This window comes from Stenella coeruleoalba, assembly GCF_951394435.1.
Source record: "Stenella coeruleoalba genome assembly, chromosome: 5".
Classification (NCBI taxonomy): Eukaryota; Metazoa; Chordata; class Mammalia; order Artiodactyla; family Delphinidae; genus Stenella; species Stenella coeruleoalba.
This window is the reverse complement of record NC_137150.1, coordinates 38,091,059-38,113,432: the sequence shown is the minus strand read 5'-3', so window position 1 is coordinate 38,113,432 and position 22,374 is coordinate 38,091,059. Positions and strand designations below refer to the sequence as shown.

Below are 22,374 nucleotides of genomic sequence, written 5' to 3'. Positions count from 1 at the left end.
CTGACCAGCACCCACCAGGTACAGTGGCCCAACAGATTTTACTGGTGTTGTTGATACTTTAAGTAATCTTCAAGAAAATGGCTGATAGTTAAAGTATAAACACGTTTCTGTAGCGGTTCCCACAGCACTTCTCCCACAGTGATGTACAGCTGTGACACCAGGATTTTCTCAGAGATTCTAAGCAAAACCCAGTCTCAGCAGATTGCAATCATATAAATGATCAAAGCTATTAAAACTCAAAAAAGGTAAATATTACCCACTGGAAATTCTGTACTGATCTTCTCACTTGCTTGAAGAACACACTTTCACAACTCTCTCAGGTCATATAAAAATAGTGAAATAAAGTCTGTTGGATGCAAGACACCAATTAAGACAAAGTTAGAAGTACATATCAGATAAAGAATTTCCATAGCAAAAAATATTTCATACCTTGTTCTTCATCTGAGCTGTGCTAGTCAAATACTTTATCACATACTATGTCCCCTTTTCTCTCAAGAGAGTCTGAAATTCATAATAGGGTACAAATTTTTTTTTTTTTTTTTTGGCCGCGCCAGGCAGCATGCGGGGTCTTAGTTCCCCGACCAGGGATCAAACCCGTGCCTCCTGCATTGGGAGCTCGGACGGAGTCTTAACCACTGGACAGCCAGGGAAGTCCCTAATAGGGTACAGGTTTTAGACTTGGTGGTGTCTGATCACCACATACAAATTGCCAAGCACACAGTTCTCAATGCCAGACAATGTAGGACAGGCATGGTAAACACTTCTACCCCAGCAGTCAGTGATGTGAGGTCTAGGGCCACAGTCTAGGATAAGGGACTCATCCAAACAGATTTCCACTTTCCTCATTTCAGGGCACCCCTGTACCTGCCTCCTCACCACCATACAAGGTCCCAGGCCAAAGATTCCAGTTCTTGAAAGGGATGTAAAGATACAACATGTGCCTGAGAGGGTTGTCAGCGGGCTTGGTGCTACAGGGCTTTATCTAAAGCCATACAAGTGGGGTGGCTTCCCCAGGACCCACCTTGGGGAGGAGAGGTGCTCAGGGAACAGAATCTGGGGCAAAGTGCCCTTGGCAACCCAGAAACAGGCACTGGGGGACCCGGAGTCCCAGGCCACATCGCCAAGGCAGGGCTCCAGCTCACACCCTCCTCCTTCTTGAACCTCTTCTGCTCCCAGCTTCAGTGTCTTATCCTGCTCTCCTAAGATCTATTTTGAGGGCACAATACCAGAGACCTGTGGTCAAATGCAGCCTGGAGCTGAATAACGTTGTGTGGCCTCTAGTTGTAAAAAGTTTTGAATTTGTTGCCAACATTTAAAACCAAAAATATTTCACATAAAAATAGAGAATGTGGGCTTCTCTTGGAAATGGGAAAATCTGGCAGCTGGAGCAGCTTTTCCTGTGACAGTGGGCTGGAGCTGAGGGACAGCTTCACCTTCTAAGACAGGACAAGCACCCTATGGACCCATTGGCATTTGAGTTGACAGCTGTGGCTCAGCAGTTCCCCACAACTTTTGAAACACAGTCACAGATTCTGGACCATGAATTAGATTAGATGTTAGGAAGGTATTATTTTCTGAATGGGAGGCATGGTTTTGTGTGTGTCATGGTAAAACTGGTCCCTTATGAGTCTCTGGTCTCCTGTTCACCTTGTTTGCTCACTTCAAAAAACATCGTTGCTATTTTCTGGAGGAGCCATTTTTCTTTTAACTTTTTGCTCCTCCGTTCATTAAAGCCATTTGTTAAAAGGTTGCAGACACCTTTCCTGCACTAATTTCTCTCTTCCCTAGAAACTTGAGCAGTCTCAGTTTCCTCATCCTGAAAACCTAAACAGTAATGCCCACCAAAGGGCAGGAGGACTCACTCATACTTACATTCATGCTTTCATTCTTGATTAATGTCACCTCCTACCTTGTTCTAGGCACTGTGCCAGGGGCTGGGTTAAATGAGACCTATATGTAGGTACAGAGTGTATGAACAGCTCTTAGAACCAGGCCTGTCTGACACACAGATGCTGCAATCATCACTGGAGTCCAGACACTGAACCTCACTTTAGTGGGAATTCACACCAGCACTTTATGGAAAGAGAATCTAAAAGGAACAGTAATGGAAAAAGCTGAAAGGGGCTTCTTACCCTTGGAAAACAATAACTCTTATCTCCACCCTCCTTCAACCCTGGTCAGTTTCCACATTTCCTTCCAGCAATGCTCCCCATGCTTCCGTTAAAGATGGAATCATCCAGAGAGCTGGGTGTGTGATTGACTCCCTGTGGCTCTGTCTGCTGATTGAGGTCACGTTCACCCCTTACCGGAAGCCCAGCCTGTGTCCACACAGAGCTAAACCCCTCCCAGGTGGACTCCGTCTTCCCTCTGCTCCGTATTACACTTCAAACAGTCATTCCATCTCTTCCTTGAGCTATTCTCATAATCTAAATTCCCCTAACCTAGCTTATAAGTGATAGGACATAACTCAGGCAGAAACCTTCCAACCCCAGAATCTGTGCTGCCTCTAAACCACATCTTTTCTCCAGCTGACATGTAAGCGCCCCACAGAAGGGACAGCCTTAGTCTACTGTCACACAGGGACGCCACTGGATTTTTGAATGGGAAAATTCTTTATAGAGTCAGGCTGTCTCGGGTATCATAGAACATCTAGCATCCCTGGCTTTGATCAGTTAATTTGAGTAGTACCCCAGTATTTGTGACAATTGAAAGTGACTACACATTTCTAGACAGAGGTAAGGGAAGTGAGGCTACATGGGGGGGCGGGGGGATGGGGCGTGGGCAGGGAGCAGTCCTCATTAAATTTCAACATTTTGGTTGAATTTGGCCTCCACATTTTCTTCCCAATAAACTTAATAGTCCCTGGTTTAGCAATAGGTATCCATAATTATAAACAAAGCAAATTCCCAAGAACATGTGGTAATTTTTAAGATACAGAATGTTTCCAAGGAGAACAATGTGCACCACCACTGTGATCTCAGGCAAGTTGCTTAAATTCCCTATGCATCAGTTTCCTCAACTGCAAAATGGAGATAATAAGGGTCCTCAAGGACAGATGATTCTTGTTCCTCTTCCACTGTATAGAATTGTTCTGTGAAGTGGCTTCCTGGCCAGGAACTACATTTCCTGGCTCTCATTGTTTCTGGGTAGGAATATGTGGTTAGTTCAGTGAAATGTAAGCAGAAGTGATGTGTGTTGCTTTCTGTTAATGTGGTTTGGAAGTAGGGGTGCCTTCTGCACATTTTTCTTCTTTTGCCAGCTAGATGTCAGTGTCCAGAACATCCTAGGAAGCAACACATTGGAAATGAAGGAGCAACAATGTAGAAAGAGCCTGGGATCCCTGGATCTCCATTTGGAGGAGGATCATATAGCTCTTATGCCAATCAGGAATATTCATTCTGGACTTAGATGAATAAAGAAGCTTCTATGGTGTTTGAGCCACTGTTCATTTTAAATTTTGTTAGAACAGGTAGCATTGCCTTAACTAATACAAATATTTACCTCTTGTGATAGAGTAAATGATGTAGCGCACTAAGGAAAGCCCCTGGTACGTAGTAAACATTCAATAAATGCTAGCAATAGTTATTGTAATAATTATTATTGTCTCTCTATATTACTTAGTGAGGCCAAAGGCACTAAAGTTTGGGGGAAATTAGGTGTGTAGGATGCTTTTAGATGCAACGGATAACTCGGTCCAAAAATGGCTTAAATGATAAGCAAAAATATCTCACATTGTAAGTTCAGGGCCAATATTTTCATGATTGGCTAGACCATGTTGTCACAGACCCTAGTGCTGTCCATCTTTTTGCCCCATTATTCTGGTGTGTGCTGATGTCTCTCCTCATGGGTGCAAGATGGCTGCCGTTGCTCCAGAGATCACATGCAAACAGGACAATACCCAGTGAAGAAAAGGGGCTTTCTCTTTAATTGGTGAAGAAGACCTTTCTTCCAGAAGACCCCCAACTCCTTATCCAGGATTGGCTTACATGCCCATGACAAAACTAGTCAGTCATTGGTAAGAATAATGAAATCATCATCGTTGGTCACCTTCCCTGAGCATATGGGAGGGTAAGCAGCCAAGATAAATAGAGGCTCTGTAACGGATGCTGTGGGTGCTGTTATTTCCCCAAAGGAATGCTTTATACTTCCAACACAAGGCTGTTCTACTAATCTTGCAAGCATCCTTTATTCATGTCTACCTCTATACTTTTGCTCACATTAATGTCCCCTGGAATGCCATCTGTTCTTCTCTTGTAACCAGTATTCAAGTGGCTCCTCAAGTTCTACTTCTTCTATGAAGCATTCTCTGAATGTGTCCTTCCTCTTCTTGGAACTTCTATAGCTCTTGTGGTCAGTATCACATTTTGGTATTATTGTATCATATTATATTATTATATAATATTTTTGTTAGTTTATGGTATATTACTATAGGCTCATTGTTTGTTTGACATATATGGATTTATTCACTCAAAAATTGTTTTTGAGCACCCACTGTATGCCAGGCATTGGGGGAAAAAAGTTGAGTAAGACATGGCCCTTGTCCCCAAGTTCCTTATAGCAGTAGAAAACCCCATACCTTAGATGCCTACTGTGTCTTCCATGTTGATCAACCCAGAGCCAAGCATAAGGTGAACACTTAAAAATTTACCTACAATAATATACCCAGGGAGGGGTATATTTGGAAAACAAAGTGTCACCACCACACAAACCCAATTTGTAAAGTGTTCACCCATTATTGTACCTCAAGCCTCCCTATTAATCACCAAAATCACCCCATGTAGAAACCTCATCACTACAGTTACACTGTGAATTTAAAAGTGACAGTTTCCCAGCAGTTCAAGAGACCCTGAGACATTGTGGATATCAGGTGTAATCATGTGTTTCCTTTCCCAGAAGAATGGGTCCCCATTTGTCTCTTTGTAAAGAGATACAGGACATTAAATCACAAAGGAGAGAAAAGACAGGAAGAAGAGTAGATTTAGAAAATCACTTAGTAGTTGCCTTAGGACTTGCACATAGAGTTTACAAGATGAAAGAAAGTGAAGACACAATCACTTTTAATAGTTCCTTGGAAAAACTCCATCCCCAAATGTCCTTCATTCTTGTTGCTATTTGTTGAAGGTTTGCAAAGCTGACTAAGTGTGTTTTATGCTAATTGGCTTTATCTGACATCTCTTTATCATTTGAAATTAATAGACAGCCTCGTAGATACAAGGTTAATGGAATATCTTCTCCTCCTCAGATTTGCAACTTGGCATTTTCCCCAAAACACCACTTTCATCTTTATATAAGCGATCGTGTCTATAAAGTCTTCTTAAAAAGGCATACTGTCTAATCCCATCAACCCATTTGTGAAACGTTCCAGAGCGAAATTGTTACACTGTTATTGTAGAAGCTGTTCTGCTCTTTGCATGCTCCTAAATGCCCAACAGATCTGACATCCTCTTAGCATGGTGGGGCGATAGCAGCTGACGTGCCAAGCACTAAGCAACAGCTGGCCCCATAGCAAAGCCCCTTCTTCTTTGCTTCTTTGGAATGATGCCACCTGAGAAAAGGAACACTTAATGTGCACTAGAACCAAACTTCGTCCCAAAGTGCACAGATGATAGAGGCCCTCTCTCCTCTCCTCCTCTCCTCCTGCTTCTCCCTTTCGAGGAATGGCTGTGGTGACACTTGGAAAGGAGGTGTGAAAATGTTTGGGAAGGCTTCTCTGTGTATCTGTGAGGGACAAGAGGAGAGGGGAGGAGCGGCAGTAGATAGGGTGACCGTTTTTGGCCTTTAGGGAAAAAAGTCGAGGGAATCAGCAAGTTTATTTCTGTTTGTCCAACTCCGGTCACCAAAGGGAATGAGAATTGAGGGAGGCAGATTGCACGCAGAGTCCATAATGATATTTACATGCTTTATGCTCCCAGAGCTCCAAGGGCTCCAAAGTCTTAAATAGCATTATGCCAGCATTTAAGACATGCAAAAAGGTATGAAGAATAAAACGAAACAAAATGAAACCCAATACATGCTGTATATACATGTCCCATCTCTCCCTCCTGCATCCCACCCCAAAAGTAATCACTATCCTAAATTTGTTGTTTACCACTGCATGCTTTCCAGGCTTTTGCTACATACTAATTGCTTTGCATCTTTTGAAACTTTATTTACATCTGTATCAGATGTAAATAGAAACAGATATAACAGAAAAACACAAAATGAAAGCAGCTTAAACAGAATACATGTTTATTCTTCTATCACATAGGAGAAAGTTGGGGGTGGGCCAGCAGTGTCGATACAGTGGTACCTAGGAATCTGTTTCATCCTAGCTCATGGTTTCCACTTTCCAAGGCACCTTAAAGTCTAAAGTTAGCTTCTGGCGTTTCAGCCACTATGGTCACCTTGTGGGCTAGAAGAAGGCAATAAGGCTGAAGGACAAAAAAGGGTCATTAGCAGCTGAGCGCAACTCCTTTAAAAGCTCCTGGAAGTCCTAGTCATCACTTATACTTACAGCTCATTGGCCAGAACTAAATCACATGACCACACCAAGCTGCAAGGTCCCCTTTATCTGGGAAGCAATTTACCAAGTAATATTGGTGTTCTGTTGCTAAGAGGGAAACAAGAGTGGCTTAAGCAACTGTAGTCTCTGCAAAGATTCATGGTCTGTGTATGCTTGTTTTGCTTAATTACATTTGTGAGATTCATCTATGTTGAGAGTTATAGCCCCGATGCATTAATTTTCACTGTTCTATACTATTTCATTTGTGAATAGTCTCCAACTTATTTACCCAGTCTCCTGTTTTGTTTTGTTTTGCTTGTTTGTTTTAATTCTCTTTTGGGGTTGGTGAAAACAAAGGTTTACAGAAATGATGCTATGAGCATTCTCATATGTGTCTCCTCATTCATACATATGAGTGCTTCTCTAGCACTCTTAATGGGGAGTGGAATTGCAGGGTCAAATGTATGCACTTCTCCAACTTTGCAAGGTATTACTGAATTTTTCTCAAGGGTGATAGCACCATTTCATTGACCCCAGTCAATGGTGTCCCTCAAACTCCGCTTTCTCAACAACCCTTGGTATTGAGACTTTTTAGATCTTTGCCTTTGATGAGTGTAAAATAGCTTCCCACTGTGGCTCTCTTTTCATTTTCTTGGATATTAGTATAGATGAGTGTCTTTCGTGGTTTTTTTTTTTTTTTTTTTTTTTTTTTTTTTTTTGCGGTACGCGGGCCTCTCACTGTTGTGGCCCCTCCCATTGCGGAGCACAGGCTCCAGATGCGCAGGCTCAGCGTCCATGGCTCACGGGCCCAGCCGCTCCACGGCATGTGGGATCTTCCCGGACCGGAGCACGAACCTGTATCCCCTGCATCGGCAGGCGGACTCTCAACCACTGCGACACCAGGGAAGCCCTCGTGGTTTGTTTGTTTTTTTTGGATGATCTATGTTTCATCTTCTGTAAACTGTCCATCTCTTTTGTCCATTTTTCAAACATCAAGTTGTTTGCTTTTTTCTTTTTGGTTCTTTATGTATCCAGGCTACCAGTCCTTTGCCAGTTATGTGTGTTGAAGATATTTTTCTCCCAGCTGGGATTTGCCCTTCCACTTACTCTATAGTATCTTATGATTAACAGAAGTTTTAAATTTTAGTGTAGATGAGTTCATTGAACTATTTTTAGTTTTTTTATCTTAAGAAATATTTTCTTCTCCAAGTTCAAAACATTTCTCTATTTTCACATTTTAATCTTCAATTTCCTTATACATAAAATTTATTTTCTGAGATAAAGTTCCAATTTTCCTTTTTACCGTTTGACTAATCAATCATTAGCCCTAACACCACTTATTAAGTAGTCCTTATTTTCCTCATTAGTCTGCAATGCCAGGTATGAAATATATTGTTTCCAGATATTGATAGGACCTTTTTTGGCTCTTTCATTCTTTTTTACTAGTTTACTTTTCTGTCATTCTGTCAATAAGATGCTGTCTTAATTAGCACAGCTTTAATCTTGAAGTTAGTATGGGATTAACAGCATGATAGACAAGTGAACCAATGAAACAGAATAAAAGAGCCAGTGTTTTCCTGTGCTCTGTGTCCTTTTATGTGATGGTCAGTCAGGTTCAGCCACAAGAGGAGACACAGGAGACACTCAGGAAAACAAAGTCTATTATACTCACAGGTCCTACAGAGGGGTCACAACAGCTCTCTCCTCTCTGGTATGCAAGATGCATCATCTAGCCACCTTGGTCTCTCTGGATTGTAGCTCCATCTCCTCAACTCAGAGAGTCCACCTGACTCCCCTTGGGTGAGCATCTCTGAAACTTGGTGTGGAAACTCTCTCAAGGCAATAATCTGGGGCAAACATAGGGCTCATCTCATTTGTTTTTCATATTTCAGGAATCACTGTCCTTCATTGCCTGATGTCCAATGTCACAAAAACCATTTTTTCATATATATTGTCCATTGTTTTTGGTTTTTCAGGTATAGGATAAATCTGGTCCTTGTTACTTCAACCTGACTGGAAACAATAATCTGGGCAATTCTCATTTTGTCAATATCCATGAAAACTCTAGTAAAGACTGTGACTGAAATAACATTGAATTCATACAGATGGGAATATTGTGATATTGGGTCTTCCTATTAGTGATATGAAACGCATGCAAATAACTTCAACACAAATATGGTATATCTCAGACTTCCCTGGTGGTCCAGTGGTTAAGACTGTGCTTCTACAGCAGGGGGTGTGGGTTCAATCCCTGGTCGGCGAAATTCCACGTGCCGCAAGGTGAAGCCAAATAAAACCAAAAAAAGCCATGGTATGTCTCTCAACTTTTAAAGATTTATAAACAAAGTTTTATAATTTTATTCATTAAAGTATTGCACATTTTTGTTAGATTTACTCCTAATACTTTTATCTATCCCTACTATTATAAAAGCTATCTTTTAAAAATTAATTTTTTAAGTGTATTTCTATGTTTTCTCTAGTGTTTTAGAATATAGTTGACTTATATACGTTGATCTTAAATCTGAACTTTCTTATGAATTGCTGAACTTTCTTATGAACTTTCTTATGAATTATAATACCTTATCTAGAAGTTCTTTTGGATTTTGTACATATATAATTGTATCACCTGTATATAATTACACATTTTTTACTTCTTCCTAATCTTCATACTTTCTTTTCTGTTCTCTTCTCTCTTCTTTCCTTCCTTCCTCCCTCCCTCCCTCCCTTCCTCCCTCCCTTCCTTCCTCATTCTTTCTTTGTTGTTCCCTCTCTTTTTTCTGTCTCATCGTGCCAACCTGAATCTCCAGCACAGTGATCAATACTGAATACAAGTAGTGGTAGCAGGTCTTCCTGTCTCACTCCTGATTTCAAAGAGAATTTTTCTAACATTTCACTAGTTTGAGGTTTGCTATAGGTTTTCATAAGGTCCTGTATTGGACCTTTTTTCCCCCTCAGTTTAAATATTCATTGAACATTTGCAACATGAAAGGAACTGTGCTAGGCTCTATGAAGTAGACAAGGTTATACAAGACATGGTTCCTACCTCAAGAAACTGACAGGATCATTAGTGATATGAAATATCAATATATATAAATGTAACTTTAATACAGAGCAGGCTAGAAAGTGACAAATGAAAGATACAAACCAAGTGATTAGATGTTGCATCAATTCCTTGCAAGATTCAGCTCAATAAATAAATTTTGAATACCTACTCTGTGCAAGAATTAAGGAAGGCTCTCTTAGACATGTTTCTAAATTTTAAATGAATAAACTCTTAGGTTAGTAGTAAGTTTAAGCTTGTGTTCAGTATTTTGATTATTTAATGATTTAGCTCTTAAAACCCCAAGGTTTTACGAAAAGGAAGAGGCCAGTTTTACCCCCATGATAGTGTTAAACTCTAAAATGTACAGTAAACCAAAAAAGGGATATCTTATATGTCAGTGTTATGGAAAATATTGTTTTAGGAATGAAAGATCAGCTAAAAAGATACATTTTAGACATAAATTTTAAAGAGATGTAAAAATTGTAATGCTGTCTTCAGAGAAATAAGGATAAAAAATACTGCCCATGAATAATTGCTTTTAGTGCCTTTAGAACTTGATTTTTTGTAATTTTGTAGTTAAATTCAATTCAGTAAGTTACAAGGAAGAAATCCTCTTCTAGGGCTTTGGATAAAGCCATTTTTGTATGTTGTTCTCATTGTATGAAATTAGAGATAAAACATGATTGTACCTGCTTCTCACTATTATAAAAAGAAGTGAATATTCGTATTCCTAAATCATTTGTCCTTGGCAGTGTTACATATATACTACCACATAGGAAAAAAAAGACTTCTTCCAACATTTTTCTGTACAAAACATGCACCTACCTTAGTATTGTTAATATTTTGTAGCTAATATCTTGCCTGGCTCAGTTGTATATGAAAAGTCAGAAAAACCGGAACCTAATTCTCTGGGGTAAAGGGTAGTAACTCTAGAGAAAAAGGAAAAGAATGACAGGAATGATCAAGAATTTCCCACACCAGTGAGAGGAAGAAAGATGCCTGAGAAGTACCCATTAGATTGGGTCAGTAAGAAGTCACCAGTGACCTTATGGAGACCATTTTTGGTGAAGTGACAGGAGAGGAAAGCCCTTACTATGAAAGATGAAGGGAAGGTGAGGAGAGGAGACAGGAGTATAGACAACTCTTTCCAGCACTGAGTCGGCTGCTTTGTCTCAGATTCCCTCAGAGGAGTTGGAGTCCTGAAATCAATGGCTCCCCAAAACCAACTGTTGATCCCATAGAGATACATAATAGAATTTTCATAGAGATGCATAATAGAATTTTCACTGGTCCAAATCAAAGTGAAAAAGGTACAGACTATGTAGGAAGTTGTTCATAAAACTACATTTACTCCATTTAAGAAGTCAGCTCTTGCTCTGAGATAAAGACCTTCCGAAGCATCCCCCATCTCTTTTGGAGGTGGGGAAAAACACTCTTTCCTCTAGGAAATAATGGGGAAAGTAGATAGAAATGTTTTAGTTATGACTTCTTTTTTTGTAAAAAGGGACTTAGTAGAATTTTAAAAGTTCGTAGCTGTATGTTTTTCTTTTGTTTTTGTTTTGTTTTGTTTTGTTCGGTGGGGGGATTGGATTCCAAAAGTCTTAGAATCAGATTTCTTTACCTGAAGGACAAAATGCCTTGGAGAGACCATTACCACAGCCAACCCACCTGGGATACCCAGGCTCCCTCTCAGGTGCCTGTCTTCTTTCTCCTGGAATCCGCTTCCTCAGCTGCCCTGTCCTAGGGAACATACAGGGTCCCACATGGAGGGCCACTTCCTTTTTTTCTCAGCCCAACGGTAAGCAGCAGCAACACAGATGAGAGCTTAAACACACCTCTTTAGTTGTAGGATTGCTGACCATCAACTCTGGGCTGCTCAGAGCCCTGCAGTCTTGACTGGGGTATATGTCTATGCAGCTATGCCAGGTGTGGTAGTACTTTTACAGTCCTGTGTTATGGGCAGTGAATTCCTGTAGAGTTCATGCTATTATCAGTTTGGTAGAACCTACAGGTTCTTTTATTTCTTCTCTCTTGCTAGAAGATGATGATGATGATGACGATGATGATTGTAGTCCCATAGACAGAAAGTCCTTTAACCTTATAAATCATGCCTATTAAATTACTCCTCATTTACCAAAACACAATTTGTTCACAAATGACAAGTACCAAGAATAATGTGAACGTGTCCTAAGATATGTCAATTTGGAAGTTGTGACAGATTGTATTTTCCAAGGTGGCCACACAAGATCTCCCTTTTTACTTGATTTTCTTATGATGTGATGTTGATATTTTTCCAGTTAAGAAGGGATGTCTATGTTATTACCCCTTGAATCTTAGTGACTTGGGACTGTGGCAGAAGTGATATTTTGTGACTTCCAAGGCTAGGTCATAAAAGATACAACTTCCACTTGCTTCTCTTGAGATGCTTACTCGTAGAATCCAGCCACCATACTGTGAGGAAGTGAAGAGGCCACAAGTGGGTGATCCAGCCCATAGCCTCAGCTGAGATCCCAGCAGACTACCAGCCTTGACTGCCTGACATTTGGGTGAACAAGCACTCAGATGACTCTAGCCCCCAGCTGTTGTGTCACTCCAAGCCTTCAAATCTTCCCAGATGAAGCTTCAGACATTATGTGGCAGAAACAAGCTGTCCCCACTGTGCCTTGTCTTTGTTCCTGACCCACAGAATCTGTGAACATAGTATAACTTTGTTTTAAGCCACAAATATCAGATGGTTTTTTATGCAGCAATAGGTAAGTGACAAAGATGCTCTTTTCTTGGTTAAGAAGTAACAATAAAACCTAATATTTATTGGTTCTGGCAACAGATAAGAAATTTACAGTACTTTCTTATTTAATCCTCAAAATGAGCCCTTGAAATAGGTATTACTTATGAATCCCATTTTATTGATGAAAAACCAATGCATAAAGGCATGGGTACAACCTCATGGAGCACAGATACGTTTTACATTTTCATAATTAGTGCCATGTTATTTCTCTTCAATATTTCTCTTCTCTTTTTTCTGTACACTAGTGATAAGGGATCATTCAATGTGGAATAACCTTTTTTGTTTTAGTTTGAACTACTTTTGGAAAAATCTAAATTCAGAGTAAACCTTGAAGTAAACCTATGAATGCAAACTCATAGTTTGCATTGTCTGTTAGAGACATTATAAAACAAGTTAATGGAAAAATCCTGGCAAATACTTTGATCATGGAGAATAGTATAATAAAATGATTTCTATAAAGAATATAAACCATAACATTCTATTCTAAATGAAGTATAATTGACCTTCAACATCATATTAATTTCAGGTTCACAACACAGTGATTCGATATTCTATACATTACAAAATGATCACCACAGTAAGTCTAGTTACCATTTCACCACACAAAGATATTACAATATTATAGGCTGTATTCCCCATGCTGTACATTTCATCCCTGTGACTCATTTATTTTGTAAATGAAAGTTTGTACCTCTTAATCTCCCTCACTTATTGTCTCATCCCCCCCACCTCCTCCCCTCTGGCAATCATTTATTTGTTCTCTGTAACTAGGGGTCTGTTTCTGTTTTATTATGTTCATTCATTTTTTTTCTTTTTTAGATTTCACGTATAAGTGAAATCATACAGTATTTGTTTTTCTCTGTCTAACTTATTTTACTTAGCATAATACTCTCTAGATCCATCCATGTTGTCGTAAATGGCAAAAAAAGTTTTTATGACTAATATTTCATTGTATAAGTATGCCACATCTTCTTTATCCGTTCATCTACCTGTGGACATTTAGGTTGCTTCCATATCTTGACTATTGTAAGCAATGCTGCAATGAATATAAGGGTGCATATATCTTTTCAAATTGGTATTTTCGTGGTTTTCTTTTTTTTTTTTTTTTTTTTTTTTTGGAAAAATACCCAGAAGCAGAATTGCTGGATCATGGCAGTTCTATCTGTAATTTTTTCAGGAACCTCCATGGTGTTTTCCATAATGGCTACACCAATTTACATTCCTATCAACAGTGTATGAGGGTTCCCTTTTCTCTGCATCCTCACCAACACTTGTTATTTGTCTTTTTGATAATAGCCATTCTGACAGGGAGTGAGGTGATATATCATTGTGGTTTGGATCTGCATTTACTTGATAATGAATGATGTTGGGCATCTTTTCATGTGTCTGTTGACCATTCGTATGTCTTTTTTGGGAAAATGTCTATTCAGGTTCTCTGCCCATTTTTAAATCAGGTTGCTTGTTTCTCTGATGTTGAGTTGTATAAGTTCTTTGTATATTTTGGATATTAATCCCTTATCAGATATATTGTTTGCAAATATCTTCTCCCATTCAGTAAGCTGCCTTTTGGGTTTGTTGATAGTTTTCTTAACTGTACAACAAGCTTTTTAATTTAATGTAGTCCCATTTGTTTATTTTTGCTTTTTTTGGGGGGGGGGGTTTGGTCTGAGGAGACATATACAAAAAAATATTGTTAAGACTGATGTCAAAGAGTATACCACCTGTGTTTTCCACTAGGAGTTTTATGGCTTCATGTCTTACATTTGCCTTTTATTTACTTTGAGTTTATTTTTGTATATGGTATGAGAAAGTAGTCCAATCTGATTCTTTTGGAAGTAGCTGTTCAGTCTTCCCAACACCATTTATTGATGAAGCTCTCTTTTCCACATTATATATTCTTGCCTCCTTTACCATAGATCAATTGACCATATAAGCGTGGGTTTATTTCTGGGATCTCTATTCTGTTCTGTTGATCTATGTGTCTCTTTTTGTGCCAGTAGCATATTGTTTTGATTACTGTAGCTTTATAGTATGATTTGAAATCAGGGAGCATGATACCTTGAGGCTTGTCCTACTTTCTCAGGATTGTTTTTGCTACTCAGGGTCTTTTTTGTTTCCATACAAATTTTAGAATTATTTGTTCTAGTTCTATGAAAAATGTTATTGGTATTTTGATAGGGATTGAATAGACTCTGTAGATTGCCTCGGGTAGTATGGACATTTTAACAATGTTAATTCTTCTAATCCATGAGCATGGTGTATCTTTCCAATTGTTTGCATTGTCTTCAGTTTCTTTCATCAATATCTTATAGTTTTTATTTGTAGATATTCTTTTCTGTTTAATTTGTATATGTGTTCATTCATGTAGTAATGCTACAATGTTTGAATTGTAGTGGCTTTATAGTAAGTTATATAGCTGCCTGTTAATTAACAGATACTCAACTTCTAATAAAATTTATTACATGTATCTGAAAAAAAAATCTTATAGTTTTCCCAGTACAGGTCTTTTACCACCTTGGTTAGATTTATTCCTAGGTATTTTATTCTTTTTGATGCAATTCTGAATGGGATTATTTTCTTAATTTCTCTTTCTAATAGTTCATTGTTATTGCATAGAAACACAACAGATTTCTGTTAATTTTGTATATTAATTTTGTATCCTGAAATGTTACTGTATTTATTTATTAGTTCCAATAGTTTTTAGGCAGCATCTTTAGGATTTTGTATATATAGTATCATGTCATCTGCAAAAAGTGACAGTTTTACTTCTTCCTGTCCAATTTGGATTATTTTATTTCTTTTTCTTCTATGATTGCGGTGGCTAGGACTTCCAATACTATGTTGCATAAAAGTGGTGAGAGTAGGCATCCTTGTCTTGTTACTGATCATAGAGGAAATGTTTTCAGCTTTTCACCATTGAGTGTGATGTTAGCTGTGGGCTTGTTATATATGGACTTTATTATGTTGAGGTATAGTCCCTCTATACCCACTTTGTTGAAAGTTATCATACATGGATATTAAATTCCTCTGTATCATTCAATCTACTGTTGATCCCTTAGAGTGCATTCTTTATTTCAGTTATTGTATTCTTCAACTCTGTTTTGTTCTTCTTTATATTTTCTAACTTTTGTTAACCTTATCATTGCATTCATCCATTCTTCTCCCAGGTTCATTGAACATCTTTATGATTATTACATTGATGTCTTTCTTGGGTAGATCACTTATCTCCACTTTGTTTAATTTTTCTTCTGGAGTTTTATCTTGTTCCTTCTTTCAGAATTTATTCCTTTGTTGCCTCATTTTGCCTGATTCTCTCTGTTTTTATTTCTATGTATTAGGTAGGTTAGTTACATTTCCCAGTCTTGGAGAAGAGGCCTTATGTAGGTCCCATATCGCCCAGCAACACAGGCCCCTCTGGTCCCCAGAGCTAGATGCTCTAGGAGGGCCTCCATGTGGCCCTTCTGTTGGCCAACTACTGTGAGCATGCTGATTGTCAGGGCTGGCCCCTAGCCTGACTGGCTGCCACGAGGTGCCTCCTGGGGGCGCTGCTCGTCCACTGGTGGGCAGGGCTGTGTTCCAGAGCGGCTGGCTGCAGGGCCTGGCATCACGTTCTTATGTTTTGTTATAAGGAGCTCAAAGAACTCTTCTAAGTGGCTATCATCATCTGTTGACCATAATTCTGTCTCTATTTTGAAGGCTTGGAGTGGTATAATTAATCAGCTGTAGAGGATCAGACACTCAGCCGGAGGGTAAGGAATAGTGCTTGTACCTCCTAATTTGTGTTCTGGCCTCTCTATTTACCTAACTGCAGTTTTCTGACACTATTGAGTATATATTCATTCAGTTATTCATCTATTAATAATTTTCTAAGTTATGAACACCTATTACACACCAACAATGTACCAGGCACAATCCTAGTGTGATGAAGAAATATTTTTGAAGCATTAGTTTATTTAAAAAAAATTCTGCCAGACTTCCCTGGTGGTCCAGTGGTTAAGACTCTGCACTTCCACTGCATGGGACACGGGTTTGATCTCTGGTCAGGGAACTAAGATCCTGCATGCCACAAGGTGTGGCCAAAAAATAAATAAATAAAATAAAAATAAATAAAAGTAATTTTACCACCTCCTATTTTTAGCTCTTTCCCCCAGTTCAGCTTGTTAAGTTTTTCTGGGTTCATAGAATCATGGAAATTATGTGAAACAGTAAGTAGAGAAAAATAGTTTGCCTTTGCTTTTGAGTTTCAGAAGATTAGGCCCTCGGGAACACACAGGACTCCATATAGACAAAATATTTGAGAGAGGGAACTCAAAAATAAGAGTGAGGCTTTTATTTATCCCATCTCCTGCTCCTTTTAGGAAAAGATTCTCTTAACTGAGAGTACAGAAGATCTGGAGGAAGGTAATAAAAGTGCAGACATTGATGGGTTCTGGAACAGGGCCCTGTTCCTGTCCCCAGGTAGGAATGACTGCAGAGCCAGATTGAGAAGACCAAGCTTCAGCCAGCAGCACAGACTGCCCAGACTCCAAAGTGGTGTAGAAACTGCAGAATAGTTTGTTTTGCATCTAATAGAAACGTGGTGTGAACTACTGGATTGAAGGGCCTTTGGATTAGGAAGAGGATGTCTCTCTGGTGGCCTTTGTGAACCAAAGGCCTGACAGAGGCTCAGAAGAACAGCAGGTGTCCTGGTAGGTACTAGTGGATGGAGAACATGGAGATCTTGAGGGGGCACCCATGTAATCCCCCTACCACTTGGGTGCAACCCCAGGAAAGTGGATGGGGGACCACCTTGATTCAGATTAGATTTACCTGCCTTGGTAGAGTAGGAATTTGTGAACAAAAAGGAATCATTTAAATAGCCATATTTTTGCACACTGGTGTTAAGGACAGTGATTTTTCTTGAACAAACTAGGTTTGGAGATTACATCATTGGAGAGTGACATAATAAATGAGCAAGCATGTAAATAAATAAAATAATTAGAGCCTGTGAAAAGCATTAGGAAGGAAGTGAATAGGGTGACAGAGAATAATCAGGACACCTGCCTATCTAAGATGATCAGGAAAAGCCTGAAAGAACAGCCAGCACAAGGCCCTGAGGTGTTGCAAGCGGTTGTTCTGGATTCCACAGAAGGCCAGCTGAGTGGACTGAGGATTGGGATAAAGTTGGACAGATGGGCAGGGACCAGAGTTTAGAGGGCCTTGTGGGCCATGATACAGAGCTGGGATTCTATTCTATGTGCAGTGAGATGCCACTGAAGGGTTTTAAGCAGGAGAAATCAGAGTCAAATCTATAATTGAGATTTAAGAAGATGAATCAGGCTGTTGTCTGGGGACTGGATTGCTGAGGAGAGGGACAAGAATGGGAGCGTGGAGCCAGCGAGTACAGTGGTCCGGACCAGAGATGATGGAATCTTGAACTAAAGTGGAACAGGAAATGGAAAGAAAACAGTAGAAAAATATAAGATATATTCTAGATATGGGATCAAGAGATCTGGCTGGTTCATCTAGGTTTGGGAAGAGGCACGAGTGGGCATCAGGATGACTTCTAGGTATCTGGCTTTAATAACCAGGTAGACGTTAGGGGCATTTCCTAAAATTGGGTAAAAGGTGATGCTGGGATGATGGTGATCCCTTTTCTGGGTTGTGGTGCAAAATCCATTGTTCCATTTGGACTTGTTCAGTTTGATAGGACAAGAAGTCATCCACATGGAACTGTCAAGAAGATATTTAGGTATGAGCCTGGGGTTCAGAGGAGAGGTCTTAGGAGATAGAAGTTTGAGAGTCATCACTCTATAAATATTCTTCAAAGTCATGGTTATGAATGAGATCGATTAGGGAAAGAGTGTGATGGAGAAGAAAAGAGGGCAAAAAATAGCTGGATTCCAGCATTTAGAGGTCTGGCAGGTAAGGAGGACAAGGTAAGCTGGACTTTAAATTAAAACATGTACTCATAGTTCTTTACTCTTTGTGATAGCTCTGCTTGGTGAATAGTGTAGCTGACAGGGAACCAACACAAACCAGCCTGTTCTTCATATATGACCTCCTCCTAAAGCTCTAAGTCTCCTCCGCTATTAGTTTCCTCAGCTACACAAGAAGGGCCCTGTGGTAGCAGCCACCTTCCTTACAAGGTTTGGTGAGAAGTGTCAAGATGGAATGAAACTCAGGCACAAAGATTTACATTCAAATGCCAGCCATTTTCTCGGTCCTTATGAATAGTCCAGACTTTGTATTTTAGGCCTTTAGAAATACTAATAATGCAAACGGAATCAAAATCATTTCATATTATTAACAAGCATTTTTGAGTAATGTTTTGAGTAAGCGCCTAATAAAGTTTAAGAAATAAAAGTAACTCATGTTTATTAAAGAGGAATTACTAGGTCTCCATTCATAAGCTTCAATATCCTGCTTAATGGATTCCATACAACATAACAGAAATCCAGTGAATGAATTATGGAGAAACAGTCCACAAAAATTATACAGTTTCCTTTTTTTTTTTTTTTTACTGTTGTTCCCCCTCCATGAAATAACAATGAGGACTGTAGCTTGAATAAAGCCATTTCTTATAACAGAATGAAAGCATTAGGGTGACGCTGGTTGTATTTTATAGCTGCCTGGCAAGAACATCAAAAGCTTTATGGTCAGAATGTGCCCCCTAGTGGAAGATGTGAGTAAGAAAAAGTGGAGAGGAATCGGTACTACGCTCAAGATCTTGTGAGAATTGAGGGTGGGGAGAGGCCTAAGGAGGCAATGAATAAAATACTTGTTGACCACAGTTTGTAAAGAGCTGTGTAAAGAAGAAGGCACGTCATCAAATGAGGAAATGAGTGTAGCCGGGTGGAAAGGAGCACCTGGGACAATTAAGCCTGCAGCCTTAGGTTCTAGAAAACTTGAATCATTTATGATGAATTATAAATGAAAAAGCCACTGAATGAGGCCTCATAAAGTGGTGGAGAAGTGTGTTGCCTGGGAGCTCAGGCTGCCTGGGTGCAGATCTTGGCTCTGTACATAGCTATGTGACTTTTGAGAGTCACTTTGCTGTCCTCTAAGCTTCAGTCATCTCATCTGTAAAGCAGGATAATCACAGTGCCCTAGGAGGTGTTGGTTGTTGTGTAGATCAGGGTTGCTGCAAGGCACAAATGAAAAAATGTCTAGAAAAGTGTTTTTAGCATAGTGACTGCTGTACTACAATAGCTGTCACTGTTACCTGCCAAGGGTGCATTTAAAATCAGGAACAGGCATTTGCATTTCTATTTTTAAAAATGCCTTCAGATACAGACATTCAACTACAGAGGGAAGCTCTGGGGCTCTGAAAGTTGTGAGACCGGAGATTTCTGAACCATTCTGTAAGACACCCAGATATAGTAAACCGGGTTGCACTTGCTCATCTGCCGTGTGTGTCCTAACAGAACAGTGGCCAGACACATTTGGATCTGTGTGAGCAATTTGTTTTTACAGTTTTACAGTTGAGGTGAAGCCAGTCAGGGCTGGAGAGTTGACTGAGCAGGGCTGGTAGGGTGGGTGGCATGGGGCAGGGGTCAGCTTTCTGTGAGTGACAGCTGAAGGGGGAAATGGAACATCAGCTGGGACCACAGGTAGGGCACAGGTTTACAGGAACCCAGAAGAGCTGTACTCCAGGAGAACACATGAGAACATTCTCAGGGCAGTAACCATTTCCACTCAAGGGTTGACATGGTGGAGTGGGCAAACAAAAGAATAGCAGGTTATTACAGGAAGTTTTCTGGGTTTTTGGAAACTTGCTTTAAACAAACAAAAAAAAAGTGTGTGTCTTTTAATTTCCTCAAATGTGCTGCCAAAAATTCAGGTATTTGAAAAGGTCAAGAAGCACTGGTGCGACTGAGAATCTCTAGCTGGAAAGAGGGAGGTTGGGCTGTGTTTGCCTGGAGTCTGGGGCCTAAGGCTCTGTCTTATAAGGAAGGAGGCTTCCGGGAGCCGTGCTGATGGGCTGGTGGGCTCTGCCCATCTCTCTCACTCAATGAAGGAGTGCACAAGCTGGATTTTAAATACATATTAGTGCAATAGTTTTCAGATGGGGAATTCCACACACACACACACGGCAGCCACTCCATGCTTCCCGGATGCATCTCACATCACCCAGAACCCTGTGCAAGCAACAATGCGGTTAAGAATGTGTCATGGCAAATCAACAAAATATGTAGTTTGATCAGCACATCCTGAGAGCAGATTATTAAAATATGCAACCAGATCCCCCAAGTGCATGAAAAATTAACTAACAAGTTTTGTATCTTGATCAGTTTAATGAGTGAGAAGTCGACGAAAAAGCGTGTCAAATTGTACACTCTGGCAAGGGGTAGATGTTTGAGAGAAGCGGGAAAGGCCAGAGCTAATACTGTTGGTTTTCAAACTACCAATCCTTAGAGTTCGATGTCAGAGAGAGCTGATTAGTAGTAAGATGTTATCCAGCCTGTGTCCAGCATGATGTGATGAGAGGGAGAGCCTTCTGATGAAATGAAACATTGATCCTCCCTTTGAGGCTTCACTAAGTCCTAATGGACTCAGCCATGTTCCTGGAAGACCCTGCCCATACCATTATATTCGCATGTGTTCAACTAAGAGGCAGTGGCAGCCTCTTGAAATATCTAAACTACCTGACCTTGAAGAGCAGCTAAATGGAAGGGGGAAAGAAAAGCTCTTTAATCACACTGTATTACAGATGCCCCATGCCACTGAGAAAGAAGCAGAGCTTCATAAACTAGGAATGCCCAGCTAGAAAGCTGGTGGAGAACTCGAGTAAACTAACCCAAGTGGTTGATGATCACTGAGGAGATGTGAATTGGATTGTCACTGAAGACTATGAGGTCTGCTGTCACACTGCTATTGGCAGGATGCTAATGGGGAGCTTGGCAATCCACTTTCAACACAGCCACACACGCCCCCAGTGACTTGACCTGCATATAAACAGGGACGTAGGCACCAGTCTATCATTTCTGCTCTGCTACTTTATCTTGGCTGACTGACTGCCATTGCAGCTGTGGGAGTGTTGGTTTCCCCAGGCATAAATTTACCCCCTTCTATAATGAGCCGGGCAACAGAGAGATGGCAATCCCAAATAAAAGGCATAAAGCAAATCCAAATGGGAAATATTCTGCAGACAAAGGAGAAAATTGGCAGTCTGGCAAATGCTGACGTTGGAGCTGGCTGCCAGTTGCCCTTCTGTTGAACATGTACTGTTGGGGCAGAGGAGGTGGGAGAGAGACTTTTCTTTGTCTTTCTAAATTTGGCTAGATTTTCCCAAAGTATAGCACATGGTCATACCTAGAATGATTTGGGGTCTTATGTAGTATATGGACAAACATTAAAAAATGGTAATAGTTATGATTCTACTTCCATGAATATTAGATAAAACAGAAATAGCACATCAAACTCATGATTTGACTAATATTGTTAGAGTGAGGTAAAGATACCAAAAGTAAGTCAAATTAAAGCAAATTTAAAGAAAAATACCACATTTACAACAAGACATGATAAATGGATATGTCAAAAATCATAAAATGTTTTTCAAATGGCTGGAGTTTAGGAAAATTTGGGCTAGAATATTTTTTTTTGGTAAGAAGTTTTCATGTAATTCAGCCTAAGAAACAGTTCTGTGTATGTGTTGAAAAGATGTGTGTTTCTGTTTAAAATGATTTTAAATAGAAAAGGAAAACTGGAGGACAGGAATAAACAAATTAGAAATTAAAGAAGGATTTCAAAATTTGTCACTTATCCCATTTTCATTTGTTGAATGAGCTAAGGGAAGTTCTCTAGCCATAAGCCTGGGAAAAGAAAAAGGTCAGGGTCAACAGATATTTTTTCCACACTGTGTTTCAATGAGACACGTTACACATGGCTCGATGCTGCCATGGGGGCCAGACCCAGGTCTGCATGAGGGCCCTGGGAGCCTCTGTGAATCTCTTTCTTAGATAAATCAGGAAATGTAACTTACAAAAATTTATAATACACAGATGAAAGGATCTGCAAACACACCACAGTTAGCTTATTACCTCGCTGTATAGAAAGAGACAAAGAAGCTCAGACCAAGAA

The 22,374-nt window shown here is 39.8% G+C and overlaps 1 protein-coding gene across 16 annotated transcripts in view; it reads left to right on the top strand.

The window, feature by feature from the left end:
• The window catches only part of VEPH1 (ventricular zone expressed PH domain containing 1), a 713,106-nt gene that overhangs the window by 433,944 nt on the left and 256,788 nt on the right, over nt 1-22,374 (top strand). The window contains exon 11 of one of the 16 annotated variants that reach the window (XM_079923363.1): nt 8,715-8,792. The exons of the other annotated variants lie outside the window; for them this stretch is intronic. The gene's annotated coding sequence lies outside the window, so the exon portion shown is untranslated. The remainder of the gene's footprint in view (nt 1-8,714; nt 8,793-22,374) is intronic. 16 annotated transcript variants of the gene reach the window in all.